Below are 12,165 nucleotides of genomic sequence, written 5' to 3'. Positions count from 1 at the left end.
CATGGTGGTGATGGTAGTGGTGATGGTAGTTGTGGTGGTGGTGATCATGGTGGTGGTGGAGATGGTGATGGTGGTGGTGATGTAGGTAGTCATGGTGATGGTGATGGTAGTGGAGGTGGTGATAGTGGTCATGGTAGTGGTAGTTGTGAGCACCCTTCCTTGTTCCTGATCTTAATGGGAATGCTTCCAAAGGTTTGCCAGTGGGCAAGGTGTTTGCTGTAGTTTTCTTGTCAATGTCCTGTATCAAGTTAAGGACATTCTTTTCTCTTCCTAGATTGCCAAAATTTTGTCACAAATGGGTATTGAAGCTGATCAAATGTTTACCCAAATCTACTAAAATGATGATACAGTTTTTTTCCTCACTGTGGGAAACTGGATAAAAACACCCTCAGGCAGTCTGAACAAGCTGGTTTTGTCTCAAGCATGGAACCTCCCTTCCTTTCTTTCACTTGCCCCATCTCTTCCTCCCTCCCTCCCTCAAATGCAGACACTGTAAGAGGCCTGAGGAAGGGAGCAGAAGAGGAGGGTGAGGCATCAGAATAGAAATGATCTCCGCATGCTGGGTCAGCGCTTTCACCAGCCTCACTTCTGCTGCTGTTTCCTGTGCTAATCCCAGGAGGGGCACAGCTTCCCCCAGTTGTTCCAGACAGAGTCGGAGACATTCTGAGGTTGAGTTAAAATGCTGCTGGCAGACAGGCGAGGAGGGGATCTTGAAGCCTTGCATTCCTCTCCGGGAAGCTGGGGGCTGGGCGGGTGTGTGGTGGGCGAGGAATTTTTCTTGGGGGAGAGTTGATCTGGGATGTGGGGAGAAGGCCTGGTTGCTAGGCAGAATCAGCAGAGATGAATCATGTTCTGGCGTGAGCTGGTTATTGGCTAAAATGAGAAGTTATCCAAGTCTGTGGAATCTTTTTGTTTGAGCTGGAAGGAAATATGGTTCGTCACATGCAATCCCTTCGGTTTGCAGAGAAAACTGCGAATACAGAGAGGGAGAGAGATTTGCCCAGGGAATTAGAAATGGATCTCTTGCCTCTGAGCTTTTTCCAGGCCCCTGACTATGGCTGAGGGCCTGGGGCAAACAAGAGACTTTCAGGAGCATCATCACCCTTCTCTACTCTGCTCCCTGTGCTGCCATTGTATAAGGAGCACCCTCTGTGCTGTTATTGTATTAGGAGCACTCCCTATCATTCTGTGAGGAGCATGTCCTGTATTATTATTGTATAAGGAGCATCTCCTGTGTTGTTATTGTATAAGGAGCGCCTCCTGTGTTATTGTATAAGGAGCATCTCCTGTGTTATTGTATAAGGAGCACCTCCTGTGTTGTTATTGTATAAGGAGCGCCTCCTGTGTTATTGTATAAGGAACATCTCCTGTGTTATTGTATAAGGAGCATCTCCTGTGTTATTGTATAAGGAGCATCTCCTGTGTTATTGTATAAGGAGCATCTCCTGTGTTGTTATTGTATAAGGAGCGCCTCCTGTGTTATTGTATAAGGAGCATCTCCTGTGTTATTGTATAAGGAGCACCTCCTGTGTTGTTATTGTATAAGGAGCGCCTCCTGTGTTATTGTATAAGGAACATCTCCTGTGTTATTGTATAAGGAGCATCTCCTGTGTTATTGTATAAGGAGCATCTCCTGTGTTATTGTATAAGGAGCATCTTCTGTGTTATTGTATAAGGAGCATCTCCTGTGTTATTGTATAAGGAGCATCTCCTGTGTTATTGTATAAGGAGCATCTCCTGTGCTGTTATTGTATAAGGAGCATCTCCTGTGTTATTGTATAAGGAGCACCTCCTTTGTTATTGTATAAGGAGCGCCTCCTGTGTTGTTATTGTATGAGGAGCGCCTCCTGTGTTGTTATTGTGTAAGGAGCACCTCCTGTGTTGTTATTTTATGTAGTTACTCTCCCAGGCATCAGAAATTTAACAGTGACCCCTCAGAGGTGCTCCCTTCCTGAGCCAGATAAATCCAGCGTGAACTGTGGTGTGAATGAAATGCACAGTGTGATGGCATAGTGACTAGGCATGTGTCTCTATTTAGCTGGATGGTTGGGGGAACCTAATTGGGGGATGGCATTTAGATGAGACTGAATGGAGGGGGCAGCCTTGTGAAGCTCCGGGGAACAGGGCTCCAGGCTATGGGACCAGCAAGTGCAAAGGCCCTGAGATGGGATTGAGCTGGGTGAATTTAAGGGACAGCAGGGAGGCTGCTGAGACAGGAGGGGGCTAAGTGAGGACAGAGGTGGGCAGAGCCCGGTCAGGTCAGGTCTTGGAGGCCAAAGAGAGAGGTTCGGTGGAAAGCTGTTGCTCAGCATTGAGCAGGAGACTGCCCGCCTCCTGACTCCTTCCCTTGCACCACGGTAAGAGCCTGTCTTGCAGGCAAATGAGCATTGTAAGCACCTGCTGTGTGCGTGGCTGTGCTGGGCACTTTCTCCATGTGATCTCCTTTAGTCGTGCAAACAACCCCTTGGGTTGTCCAAGCAAGAAGGACAAGTGAGAGAGGCCCGTGCTTGCCTGCAGGCACTCAGTGCAGGCATCCTTGACCCAGGCCCTCTCTCTTGAGGCCCTCGGCTCAGTTAACTCAGCCAGAGAGGGACTTACCCACACGAGCATTTTGTCCTCTGCGTCAGCTTTGGAGAAAAAGGATGGGAACAGACAAGAGGAGACTCACAGCCTGGTGACTGCTCAAGCAGTTTTTGCTAGGAAGAAGGGCTACCCTGTCCAGAGTCATTGGGGGTTGGAGTGGATGAACACCGCCTTGATGGGAGATGGTCCCCAGGGGCCCTGCTATTGTGGGAAAGTGAGCAAGATTCTGGGGTTGAAGGGCCAATGAAACAGTGTGAGAAGCTCCCACAAAGTCTTTGCCCCCAGTGAGCCCAACAGATGCCTGGAATTCCAGTGGTTTATTCTTTGGTGTAAGCATTGTCCTTAGCTCCTCTTCTTGTAAAGTGCAAATCTCCTTTGGAAAAAGAGTGGGAAGATGATGTCCTGAACCCAATAGAGTGATAAACTTTATAGGTTGTAAGTGATAGAGGCCCCAGTGTAGGACAACTTGGAGGCACCATCTGAGTTAGAGCTCCCCATGGTGTTGACCGAAGCCTTTGTTGGGACTACACTGCATCCTGTCTCCTCCCTCTGCCCAATCCTGGTTTCTTAACCCCCTTCCATAGGTGCTGATCCCAGGAACATTCCCAAATAAACACGTCCCTGCTAATCTCCATCTCAGGATCAAGTTCCTGGGGAATCCACCCTGTAACAGCTGTGATGGTGATCGTGGTAGTGATGGTGATGGTGGTGGTGTTGATAATCAGGGTGGTGATAATGGCGGTGGTGATGGTGGTGGTGGTGATAATGGGGGTGGTAATGGTGGTGGGGGTGGTAATGGTGGTGGTGGTGGTGATGGTGATGGTGATGGTGGTGGTGGTGGTGGTGGTGGTGGTGATGGTGGTGGTGGTGGTGATGGTGGTGGTGATGGTGCTGGTGGTGGTGGTGGTGGTGATGGTGATGGTGGTGGTGGTGATGATGGTAGTGATGGTGGTGGTGATGGTGGTAATGGTGGTGATGGTGGTGGTGGTAGTGACGGTGATGGTGGTGATGATGATGGTGGTGGTGATGGTGGTGATGATGATGGTGGTGATGGTGGTGATGGTGGTGGTGGTGGTGATGGTGGTGGTGGTGGTGATGGTGGTGGTGATGGTGGTGGTGATGGTGATGGTGATGGCGATGGTGATGGTGATGGTGGTGGTGATGATAATGGGGCTGGTGATAATGGGGCTGGTGATAATGGGAGTTGTGATGATGGGGGTGGTGATGATAGTGGTGATGATGGTGATGGCAATGTTCATGATGATGGTGATGATGACAATGATGATGATGATGACAGTGATGATGATGATGATGATGGTGATGATTGTATTAGTGTTCAAGGTGCCATAACAAAATACTACAAACTGAGTAGCTTACACAACAGAGTCCAAAATCAAGGTTCTGGCATGTCTGATTTCTGGGGAAGGGTCCTCCTCTTTCAGGCATATAGATGGTCACTTTGTCCTCACATGTCACATGGCCTTTCATGTGAGTGCACACTGAGAGACTTCCTTTTTGTTTTGTTTTGTTATTTTGAGACAAGGTCTCTGTCACCCAGGCTGGAGTACAGTGGCATAATCATAGCTCACTACAGCCCTGACCTCCTGGACTCAAACAATACTCCCATTTCAGCCTCCTGAATAGCTACGACTACCAGCTTGTACCACCACACACAGCTATTTTCATTTTTAGAGATGGGGTCTTGCTATGTTGCCCAGGCTAGTCCTTAACTCATGGCCTCAAGCGATCGTCCCACCTCAGCCTCCCAAAGTGTTGGGATTACAGATGTGAGCCTTATAAGAAGAGCCACCAGTTCTTTCTTATAAGACCACCAGTTCTTTCAGATTATGATGCCACTTTTATAAACTCATGTAACCCTAATTACCTCTTTCAGATCCTCTCTTCAAATATAGTCACATTGGGGATTAAAACTTCTACATAAGAATTTTGAGGGGATATACCTTAGTCCATAGCAGGGATTGGTAGCAATAACAACTACAGCAGAGCTGCTGATTTTTTATGGTGATGATGATGATGGTGATGGTGATGATGATGGTAATGGTGGTGGTGGTGATGGTGATAGTGAGGATGGTGATGATGGTAATGGTGGTGGTGGTGATGGTGATAGTGAGGATGGTGATGATGATGGTAATGGTGGTGGTGGTGATGGTGAGGATGGTGATGATGATGGTAATGGTGGTGATGGTGATGGTGAGGATGGTGATGATGATGGTAATGGTGGTGATGGTGATGGTGAGGATGGTGATGATGATGGTAATGGTGGTGATGGTGATGGTGAGGATGGTGATGATGATGGTAATGGTGGTGGTGGTGATGGTGATGGTGAGGATGGTGATGATAGCCAACATTTATTGAACAACTACTACATGCCTGGCACTGTGCTTTTTTCACTTTACATGGGATAATTTATTTAATCCTCACAATAATCCGTGACTTAGGAGCTAGTTGTCTCCTGATTTTTCAGAAAGAAAAACCAAAGCTCAGAGAGCTTAAGTACTTGCATAAGGTCACATGGAGAGATCACAGCAGAGCTGGGATCAGAACCTGAGCCCCCAAGACCTTGCCCAAAGTCATTCCCTAATGTCCTGTGGTCTTGCCCAAAGGGGCCAGTGACATAGGGCTGCCTATTGAGGAGGTTTGGGGCAGAAGGGAATCCAGCCCCATTTCCCCACTGGGGCTTCCTTTGACGGATAGGACTGAGGTCCTGGGGGCAGGATGGGAGGCCCCTGGAAGTCCCTTTGCACCAGCAGCTCCAGGTTAATAAAGTTGTTCTCACCTGGGGAGCCTTTTGGAGTTATTCTGGGAGTTGGGTTTCTTTGAGGTGAGGCCATGGGCTGGAGTGTCTAATGTGACATTTCCAAAGATAGCTGGGCGGGGTGGTGGTATTAGAGAATGGGTCTGGGGAATAGCTGTGGCCCGTGGTTGGCCACTCGCTGTGGGATGAGCTTGCCTGTCAAGCCATGTGTGACAGAAATCACGTCAGGGTGTCTCCTGCATGGATGCAGACAGGCCACAGCTTTGCAGAATGTTGGAGGCTGGACTGTGAGGGTTGGTTCTATGCCAAAGACACCGGAGCTTGGAAGCCTTGAGGTGATCATATTTTAAAAATAGTTCATAGTAGCAGTAGCAACAATAGTAGTAATAGGACCAATAGTTAGTATTAGTCATGGTAATCTGCGGCCCACCTCATTTTATTGTGCTTCCATGATACTGTGTTTTTTATGCATTAAAGGTTTATGGCAACCTGTCTTGAGCAAGTCTATCAGCACTGTGTTTCCAGTAGTGTATACTCACTTTGTGTCTCTGTGTCATATTTTGGTAATTCTCATAATATTTCAAACCTTTTCATCATGCATCAGTAATCGTTTTGGGGCACCATGAACTGTGCCCATGTAAGACAGTGACCTTAATCAATAAATGTTGTGTATATTCTGACTGCTCCACCAATGAGCTGTTACCCTCTCTCCCTCTCCTGTAACCTCCCTATTCCTAGAGAAATACAAAAATATTGAAATTAGTCAGTTAATAACCCTACAATGGCTTCCTAAGTGTTCAAGGAAGAGTTGCACTTCTCTCACTTTAAATCAAAAGCTAGAAATCATTACACTTGGTGAAGAAGGCATGTTGAAAGCTGAGACAGGCTGAAAGGAAGGCCTCTTGCACCTAATTGTTAGCCAAGTTGTGAATGCAAAGGAAAAGGACTTGAAGGAAACTGAAAGCGCTACTCCAGTGAACACACAAGCGATAAGAAAGCAAAACAGCTGGCCGGGCGCGGTGGCTCATGCCTGTAATCCCAGCACTTTGGGAGGCCAAGGTGGGTGGATCACGAGGTCAGGAGTTCAAGACCAGCCTGGCCAAGATGGTGAAACCCAGTCTCTACTAAAAATACAAAAATTATCTTGGCATGGTGGCACGTGCCTGTAATCCCAGCTGCTCGGGAGGCTGAGGCAGAGAATTGCTTGAACCCGGGAGGTAGAGGTTGCAGTGAGCCAAGATCATGCCACTACACTCTAGCCTGGGCAACAGAGTGAGACTCTGTCTAAAAAAAAAAAAAAAAGAAAGCAAAGCAGCCTTATTGCTGTTGTGGATTGCACATCACTGTGGTCTGGAGAGAAGATCAAACCAGCCACAACATTCCCGTAAGCCGAAGCCCAATCTAGAGCAAGGCCCTAACTCTCTTCAATTCTATGGAGACTGATGGAGGTGAGGAATCTGCAGAAGAAAAGCTGGAAGCTAGCAGAGGTTAGTTCATGAAGTTTAAAGAAGCCATCTCCATAACATAAAAGTGCAAGGGGCAGCAGCAAGTGCTGACGGAGAATCACATCAAGTTATCCAGAAGACCTAGCTATGATCACTGATGAAGATGACTACACTAAACAACAAATTTTCAGCTGGGTGCGGTGGCTCACACTTGTAATCCTGGCAGTTTGGGAGGCCAAGGCAGGAGGATAGCTTAAGACCAGGAGTTCGAGACCAGCTTGGGTAACATAGCGAGACCCCCATCTCTATTAAAATTAAACAACACATTTTGGCTGGGCCCGGTACCTTATGCCTATAATCCCAACTCTTTGGGTGGAGGCGGGCAGATCACTTGAGGTCAGGAGTTCGAGACCAGCCTGGCCAACATGGTGAAAACCCATCTCTACTAAAAATACAAAAATTAGACAGGTGTGGTGGCACGCACCTGTAATCCCAGCTACTCAGGAGGCTGAGGCACAAGGATTGCTTGAACCTGGGAGGCGGAGGTTGCAGTGAGCCAAGATCGCACCACTGCACTCCAGCCTTGGCGACAGAGAGAGAATCCACATGACAGATGTGGTGGAAATAGCAAGAGAACTAGAATTAGAACTAGAGTCTGTAGATGAGGAGTTGTTTCTTGTGGATAAACAAAGAAAATGGTTCTTGAAATGGAATCTACTCCCAGTGAAGATGCTGTGAACATTGTCGAAAGAACAATAAATGATTTAGAACATTACATAAGTATAATTGGTGGGCCTGGCATGGTGGCTCATGCCTGTAATCCCAGAACTTTAGGAGGCTGAGGCAGGTGGATCACTTGAGGACAGGACTTTGAGACCAGCCTGGTCAACACGGGGAAACCCCATTTCTACTAAAAATACAAAAATTAGCTGGGCATGGTGGTGCACACCTGTAATCCCAGCTACTTGGGAGGCTGAGGCACAAGAACCACTTGGACCCAGGAGGCGGAAGTTGCAGGGAGTCGAGGTTGTGCCACTGCACTCCAGCCTGGGCAACAGAGCAAGACTCTGACTGAAAATAAGGAAGGGAAGGAAAGAAAGGAAGGAAGGAAGGGAAAGGAAAGAAAGAAAAAGAAAGAAAGAGAAAGAAAGGAGAGAGAGAGAGAGAGGAAAGGAAGGAAGGAAGGGAAAGGAAAGAAAGAAAAAGAAAGAAAGAGAAAGAAAGGAGAGAGAGAGAAGAAAGGAAGGAAGGAAGGGAAAGGAAAGAAAGAAAAAGAAAGAAAGAGAAAGAAAGAAAGGAGAGAGAGAGAGAGAGAAGAAAGGAAGGAAGGAAATAAATTTGGTGAAGCAGTGGCAGAGTTTGAGAAAATAGGTTCCGATTTTGAAAGAAGTTCTACCATGGGTAAAATGCTATCAACCAACACCACAGGCTGTAGAGAAATCTTTTGTGAAAGGAAAAGGCAATCAAAGTGATGAACTTCAGCATTGTCTTATTTTAAGAAATTATGGCTGGGTGCAGTGGCTCGTGCCTGTAATCCCAGCACTTTGGGAGGCCGAGGAGGGCGGATCACCTGAGTTCAGCAGTTCAAGACCAGCCTGGCCAATATGGTGAAACACCATCTCTATTAAAAATAAAAAAATTTGCCAGGCATGGTGGCACATGCCTATAATCCCAGCTACTCGGGCAGGAGAATTGCTTGAACCTGGGAGGCAGAGTTTGCAGTGAGCCAAGATCGATCGCAGCCCTGCACTCCAGCTTGGGCGACAGAGCGAGATTCCATCTCAAAAAAAAAAAAAAAAAGACATTGCCACAACCACCTCAACCTTCTGCAACTCCCAGCCTGATCAGTCAGCAGCTGTCAAAATTGAGGCAAGACCCTCCACCAGCAAAAAGATAATGACTTACCGAAGCCTCCAATGACTGTTAGCATTTTTTTTTTAGCAACAAACTATGTTTATATTAAGGTATGCACATTGGGTTTTTTTTAGATATAATGCTATTGCACACTTAACAGACTCCAGTTTAGTGTAAACATAACTTTTATATGCACTGGGAAAATTTGTGTGACTCGTTTTATTGCAGCATTTACTTCATTGCAGTGACCTGGAACCGAACCTGCAACATCTCTGAGGTGTGCCTGTAATAATACCAATGCAAACAGTAATAGTGAAAATAGCAGTGGAGAAAGTACAGTCATAGCATGCAGGGAGGGGCTTGGGCTCTAGATCAAACAGCTCTGAGCTAGAATCTTGATCTTACCATTTGCTGACACATCATTTTACCTTTTAGTTTCTCTATCTGTAAAATGGGATATTGATAGTACTTTAGGATTTTTGTGAGGCAAATGAGCTGATCTATATAAAACACCCAGCAACAGTGCCTAGTATGTAGTCAGGGCTGAAGTGTTACCTGTAATAATGAGAACCACCATAACAGCAATGAACTATTTTTTTTTTCCTTTTTCTTTCTTTCTTATTCTCCTTCCTTTTTTTTTTTTTTTAAGAGACAGGCTCTCACTCTCTCACCCAGGTTAGAGGACAGTGGTGCCATCACAGCTCACTGCATCCTTGAACTCCTGGGCTCAAGGGATCCTCCCACCTCAGTATCCCAAGTAGCAGAGACTACAGGTGCATGATACTGTAGTGTGCACTACAGGTGCATGACACCACAGCCAGCTAGTTTTTTTATTTTTTGTAGAGATGGGGTCTTGCCATCTTGCCCAAGTATTGACAATTGTTGCAAGATCTCAGTTCTTGCCTTCTTAGTTTAAAAGAATATAGACAAGAGACACACAGCAAAGGGGAGGTGCAGCATAGAGTAATTTATTGCAGAGGAAAAAGAACATTTTGAAAGTTAGGTACAGAAAGGACAGGACACCCTGAGAGAGACAGGATTTAGGGCAGGCTGCTCGTAAGGACAGCATTGATTATTGCTGGGAGACTCCCTTTGCGGGGGTTTTACGTGATTATTCATAAGGGGTTGAGAGAGGTGTTACTAGTAAGCATGTTCTGGGTGGTCCTTTTGGTGCCCACGCACAGTAGCTGTACGTGCTTGTTCATACATTGCATGTCTCATTCGCATCTTAAATCTCCACCTAGGGGTGTGTTTTTTACTCTTTTAATGAGCAAAGGGTCAGTTTGAGGACAGCTAAATCAAAGTGCGCACGCTCTCTAGAGGGGAAAGTCCCTACTGAAGATAGCTTTGCTTGAGTGAGCTCAATTACAATGTGAATGCTGAGGCTTATTGTGTTGACTGTACAGTCATCATGGATGCTGCATCTCGAGGACATGGTCACTTCCTTGACTACCTATCCTGCCTCACAGGCTGGTCTCTAACTGCTGGGCTCAAGCAATCCTCCTGCCTTGGCCTCCTAAAGTGCTGGGGTTACAGGCATGAGCCACTGTACCTGGCCAACAGTGAACTCTGTGTGCCATGTGCTTTCCATGTATTATCTCATTTAATCGTCAGGTCTACCTGATCAGGTAGGTACTATTATCTTTCCCATTTTGCAGATGAATAAACTGAGGCTTGGGGAGGTTGAGCCTTTTGCTCAGGGTCACACAGCGGTAGCCAGCATTTGATTCAACACTCCAAGCTCACTCCACTCTGCCCTGCTGCTTCCTCCCTGGGTGGAGATGATCTTCTCTGGGGAGGTGGCCTTTTGAGGGGTTGGCTGATGTCATCTCGGAGGGTGGGGAAAGCAAGCAGACAGGCCACCAAGAGCCACTGGCAGGGGATGTGCTCCACGTCCATCTTTGGTTGGGGCTGGAACTCATCTGTAGGGGCCCTCTAACACCGCCAAAACTTGGTGGGACCTAGAAGTCTTCTCTTCTGTCGTGAGGATAGACACAAGGTCTGCACTCTTGCCTCAAGTTCAAAGGGCCTGAAGTATCGAGAAGTGTGCCTCATTTGTTTGTCTTTTTAAGAAAACTCATCCTAGGGCCAAGTAGTTTTTACAAGACAATGCTTAATATGAGGTTCTAGAACTGTGCATTTGGATGTGGTCCCGGGTGGCCCTGGTCCAGGAATCACACTTAGGAAAGGTGACATCCGAGATGTGGTCATAGCTGTAGTGTGGCACTCAGGAGAGGGTGCGAGGTGGGCAGAAGACCTCAGCCAGAGCTCAATTCTGCCACTTCCTAGCTGTGTGCCTTGAGGCAAGTCATTTCACCTCTCGGAGCCTCTGCTTCCCCATCCATCCGTCTGCCCATAAACCCACCCAGCCCATCAGGTGATGCCAGTGCCCAGGCCCCACCTCCAGAGCATTGGATTTAACTTGGCATCAGGATTTAATTAGGCTCCTGGTGGGAGCCAGGGTTGGCGTGAGGGCCATGGTGCTTGGCAGCCAGTTGGCCAAGAGAATGCATCAGGCTCAACCTGTGTTGGTTCAGCTTCTTCAATGAATGTTCAAGGCACAGGTGAGCCTCTGATGTGCAGTTTGAATCCCTGGTGTGTTCTGCCAGGAGGGGTGAGGCAGAAGAATGGGCTTTGGGTCACTCAAATCAAGCCAGCTGGCTTGAGGGTCAGTTGGCCTCTTGAGCCAGTGTCCTTGTTTGAATCAATGCCCACCGCAGGCAGCTGTCATGAGAATTAACAGGATTACAGATGTAAGGGCCTGGAACAGAGCACAGGTGCTTGACAGACCATTTTAACTTATCTGTGGAGGTTTTCCATGGACAGGTTTATTTAGAGATGCTAAGACCTATTTGGAGGCTGCAAAAACCCCTAGACTTGAGTTCACTGAAGGGCACATGATGCCCTCATGTGGCTCAAACTAGATTTGTTTGGGGAAAGAGTGTCTTTAATGCAAATTTAAAAAATATCCATTTGTTTTAGCAGCACAACCACGTTGAGAGACTTGGGCTCTTCTGGGAATATTGCTTTGTTTATAAGCTCCTCCTGATGTTCAACTCTGAGGATGTTCAACTCTGAGGATGTTCACTGGGACAGAAATGTCTCATTTAAATTAAAAAAATCACAAAGAAAAGTGGTGGTGAATTGTGGTGGTGCCACATGTAATAAAGAAGGGAGAGACAAGCTCAGTCTAGAGGGACTGTGAATTAAATTGCAGAACATGCCACACAGGACGATTTTACATGGTTCTACCCAGGGTTCTAATTTGAGATTCCTGTAAAGGCCCTGGTCTGTGGCTGCCTTCACAGACTACAGAAGGAACAGTCTTTGAAGTTCTGTGCCCTCCACCAGAACCCAGAGCATTAAAACAAAAAACAACAACAACAAAAAAACAAGGGAGGTATATTTAAGAGGCAGCCAGCCTATACCTGAACAAAAAAACCACCACCAGAAAAAACAAACACATCTTACTTTTCAAGCTGAACATTTGAGACTATGGCAGTCAAT

The sequence above is a fragment of the Gorilla gorilla genome, chromosome 10 (genome assembly GCF_029281585.2).
Source record: "Gorilla gorilla gorilla isolate KB3781 chromosome 10, NHGRI_mGorGor1-v2.1_pri, whole genome shotgun sequence".
Classification (NCBI taxonomy): Eukaryota; Metazoa; Chordata; class Mammalia; order Primates; family Hominidae; genus Gorilla; species Gorilla gorilla.
This window is presented reverse-complemented; position numbering follows the sequence as displayed.